Below are 4,907 nucleotides of genomic sequence, written 5' to 3'. Positions count from 1 at the left end.
TGTCCTTGTGGAGAAATGGGACAATCAGTGCAGTTTTCTATTTAGCCATTGTATTAGTCCATTTTCACACTGCTGATAAAAACATACCTGAGACTGGGTAATTTACCAAAAAAAAGAGGTGTATTGGACTTACAATTCCACGTGGCTGGGGAGGCCTCACAATTATGGCAGAAGGCAAGGAGGAGCGAGTTACATCTTACGTGGATGGCAACAGGCAAAATGAGAACTTGTGCAAGGAAACTACCGTTTTTAAAACCATCGGATCTCATCAGACTCGTTCACTATCACAAGAACAGTGCGGGAAAGTCCTGCCCCCGTAATTCAATCACCTCTCACAAGGCTCCTTCCAAAACACAGGACAATCATGGGAGTCACAATTCAAGATGAGATTTAGGTGGGAACACAGTCAAACCATAGCAGCCATCTTGCTTCACCCCTACTCTAACGCTAGAAGTTTTTAATACCACCACATATTGTGTTCACAATTCCCTGATTGCCTTAATTTAAAAAATATTTTGGTAAAATATGCACAACATAACATTTTCCATTTTTCTTAAGTGCATAATTCAGTAGCATTAAATACATTCAAAACATTATACAACCCATACCACTACTCATTTTTAGAACTTTTTCTCCATCCTAATCAAATACTGTGTAACCATTAAACAATGACTCTCCGTTCCTCCCTTGCCATATCCCATACTAACTGCTAATCTACTTTCTAACCATATAAATTTGCTTATTATAGGTACATTATATATGTGAAATTATTTAATATTTGTCATTTTGTCTCTGGCTTATTTGACTCAGCATAATGTTTCCAAGGTTCATCTATGTTGAAGCATCTTTTAGGATTTCATTATTTTCAAGGCTGAATAATATTCCATTGTATGTGTATATTTATTGTATGTGTATCCCTTTGTGTGTTTATATCATGAATGTTTTATCTATTCATCTGTTGATAGAAATATGGGTTGTTTCCTCCTTTTGGCTATTGTAAAACAAACCGCTACAAACACTACTCTGTATATATCTCTTTTAGTTCCTGCTTTCAATTCTTTGGAGTGTTATATACCTGGGTGTGTAATTTATACACTATATAGTAATTATGTGTTTAACATTTTTAGAAATCAACAATTTTACACATTTTCTCTGATATTTTACATCCTACCAGAAATCTTAAGATTTTCAATTTCTCCAAGTTATTAACAACAGTAGTTAATTTTCACCTTCCTAAGTGTTGTGAAGTGGTATTTTATCGTTTTTATTTGGATTCCTGCTGTGGCTACTGATAGTAAAAATATTTAAACTTTCTTATGGGCCATTTGTGTACCTTCTTTAAAAATGACTACTCAAGATTTTACCAATTTTTGAGTTTAGTCGCTTTATTTATTTCTTTTTGTTGTGTTGCAGGAGTTCTTTAAATACTCTGGATATTAATGTCTCATAAAATATATCATTTGCAAATATTTTCTCATATTCTATAGGTTGCCTTTTCACAACTAAATAATAATGCCCTTTGATGGAGAGAAGTTTTTGATTTGGATGAAATCCAGTTTATCTACTTTCTCTTGCTACCTTTGTTATATCCAATGCACGATTACAAATGTCAAAAATATTTTCTCTATGTTTTCTTTTAACAGAGAACCTCAGTTTGCCAATATTTTGTTGAAGTAGTTTGTATTAGTATTCATAATGGATATTAGTCTGTAATAATTTTTCCCTTGTGATGTTGTCTGGTTTGTTTTCAGGGTAATAATGGCCTCATGGAATGAGGCTCTTAGTGATCACTTAAATTTTTTTGAGAAATATTAGTGTTAATTATTTAAGTGTTTGATTCAATTCTCCAGTGAAATCATATGTTCCTGATGTTGTTGTTTTTGAGAGCTTTTTTATCAATTGCCTTACTTTTCTCAGGTGAATTCAGATATTTTCTTATTTCTTCATGAGTCAGTATTAATAGAGTGCATTTTCCAGCATTTATTTATTTACATTAAATTGGTTTTTGTGAGTACAATTATTCATAGTATTCTCCTTTTGTCATTTTTTTATTCCTCTAAAATCAGGAGCAATGCCCCTGTTGTAGTCTGTTTCTCTAATCACTATCATGAGAACAGCATCAGAAAAAGCTCCCCCATGATTCAATTACTTTCCACCAAGTCCCTTCCATAACAAGTAGGGATTATTACAATTCAAGGTGAGATTTATTTGGGACACAGAGCCAAGCCATATCAGTTCCCAATTTCATTTCTTTTATTTTTTGTCTCCAACTTTAATTTTAGGTTCACAGGGTACATGCGCAGTTTTGTTATATGGGTAAGTTGCAGGTCATGGAACTTTAACATACAGAATATTTTTTCACCAAGGTAATGAGCATAGTAACCGATAGGTAGTTTTACAATCCTCCCCCTCCTCCCACCTTTCACCTTCAAGTAGACCCTGGTGTACATTGTTTCCTTCCTTGAGCTTATGTGTACCCAATATTTAGCTCCCACTTATAAGTGAAAACGTGTGATATTTGTTTTTCTTCTCCTGTGTTAAATCGCTTAAGACAATGATCTACAGCTGCATCTGTGTTGTTTCAAAAGACATGATTTTGTTCTATTTTATGGTAGTGTAGTATTCCTACATGCCATATTTTCTTTATTCATCCCACTGTTGGACATCTGCTTTGATTCCACATCTTTGCTATTGTGAATAGTACTGTAATGAACATTTGTGTGCATGTGTCCTTATGGTAGAATGATTTGTATTTCTTTGGGTATATACCCAGTAATGATATCACTAGGTCAAATGTTAGTTCTAAGTTCTTTGAAAAATCTCTAAACTGCTTTCCACCAACAGTGTATAAGTGTTCCATTTTCTTCACAACCTCCCCTGTATCTGTTATTTTTTGACTTTGTGATAACACCCAATCTGACTGATGTAAGATGGCATCTCATTATAGTTTTGATTTACATTTCTCTGATGATTAGAAATAAAGAGCATTGGTTATATGTTTGTTGGCCCCATGTATGTCTTCTTTTGAGAAGTGTCTGTTTGTGTACTTTGCCTATTTTTTAGTAGGGTTATTTGTTTTTAGCTTGTTGATTTATGTTCTCTATAGGTTCTGGATATTAGGCTTTTGTCAGATGCATAGTTTGTGAATATCTTCTCCCATTCTATAGGTTGTCTGCTTACTCTGTTGATAGTTTCTTTTGCTGTACAGATGCTCTCCAGTTTAATTAGGTCTTACATGTCAATTTTTGCTTTTTTTTTTTTGCAATTACTTTTGGCATCTTCATCATCAAATCTTTGCCAGGTCCCACGTCCAGAATGATATTTCCTAACTTTTCTTCTTGAGTTTCTACAGTTTTAGGTGTTACATTTAAGTCTTTAATTCATTTCGAGTTAAGTTTTGTATATGGGGAAAAGGAAGGCTTAAGGCTCAATATTAAGCATATGGCTTAATATTATGCTATTGGATTTATCCAAGCACAATTTATTGAATAGGGAGTCTTTTCCCCATTGCTTGTTTTGGTTGGTTTTGTTGAAGATCAGATGGTGTTAGGTTTATGGTTTATTTCTCAGTTTTCTGTTCATCTGTTTTTTTTTTTTTTTTTTGCTAGTACCAAGTTCTTTTGGTTACTGTGACTTTATAGTATCATTTGAAATCAGATAGTTCAATGCCTCCAGCTTTATACTTTAGCTTATAATTGTTTTGTCTATTCAGGCTCTTTTTGATTGCATATAAATTTAAGAATACCCTTTTCTAATTGTGTGAAGAATGACATTGGAATAGTAATAGGAATATCATTGAATCTTTAAATTGCTTTGGGCAGTATGGCCATTTGTAAAATACTGATATTTCCAATTTATGAGCAACAAATGTTTTTCATTAATTTTCATTATCTGGTTTATTTTAGCAATGTTTTGTCATTCTACTTGTAGAGGTCTTTTACCTCCTTGATTAGCAGTATTCCTACGTATTACATTTTCCTTGTGGTTATTGTAAGTGGGATTGGGTTCCTGATTTCACTCTCAGCCTGAACATTTTTTTTTGTATATAGAAATGCTACTGATTTTTACACATTGGTTCTGTATCCTGAAACTTCATTAAAGTAGTTGATCAGTTCTAGGGGCCCCTTGGTAGAGTTTTTAGAATTTTCTTTGTATAGAATTATATTATCCATAAGTAGAGATAGTCTGACTTCTTCTATTTATATTTGAATGCATTTGCTTATTTATTTTGCCTGATTTTCCTGAGTAAGACATCCAGTACTAGGTTAAATATGAGTGGTGAGATTAGGCCTTCTTGTCTCGTTCCATTTCTCTAGGGGAATGGCTTGAGCTTTTGCCCATTCAATATGATGTTGGCGGTGGATTTGTCTTTGATGGCTCTTAGTATTCCGTGGTATGTTCCTTCAATGCTTAGTCTGTTGGGGGTTTTTATCATGAAGGGATGTTAAATTTTATCAAAAAAAAAATTTCTACATCTATTGAGATGATCACTTGTTTTTTTTTATTTAATTCTGCTTGTGTCTTAAATCACTTTATTTGTGTATGTTGAACCAGTCTTGCATCCCAGGAATAAAGTCTACTTGATCATAGTATATTCACTGATGTGCAGCTGAATTTGGTTTGCTAATATTTTGTTGAAGACTTTTGTGTTTATGTTCATAAGTGGTATTGACCTGAAGTTTTTGTTGTTGTGTCTCTGCCACATGTTGGTATTAGCCTTATACTTGCTTGCTAGAATGAGTTAGGAAGGTGATCCTCCTCCCCTCTTTTTTGGAATGGTTTTAGTATGATTATTATCATTAGTTTTGTTTTTGTTTTTGTTTTTGTTTTTGAGACAGAGTTTCTCTCTGTCTCCCAGGCTGGAGTGCAATGGCGTGATCTTGGCTTACTGAAACCTCTGTCTCCCT

This window comes from Gorilla gorilla, chromosome X, assembly GCF_029281585.2.
Source record: "Gorilla gorilla gorilla isolate KB3781 chromosome X, NHGRI_mGorGor1-v2.1_pri, whole genome shotgun sequence".
NCBI lineage: Eukaryota > Metazoa > Chordata > Mammalia > Primates > Hominidae > Gorilla > Gorilla gorilla.
This window is presented reverse-complemented; position numbering follows the sequence as displayed.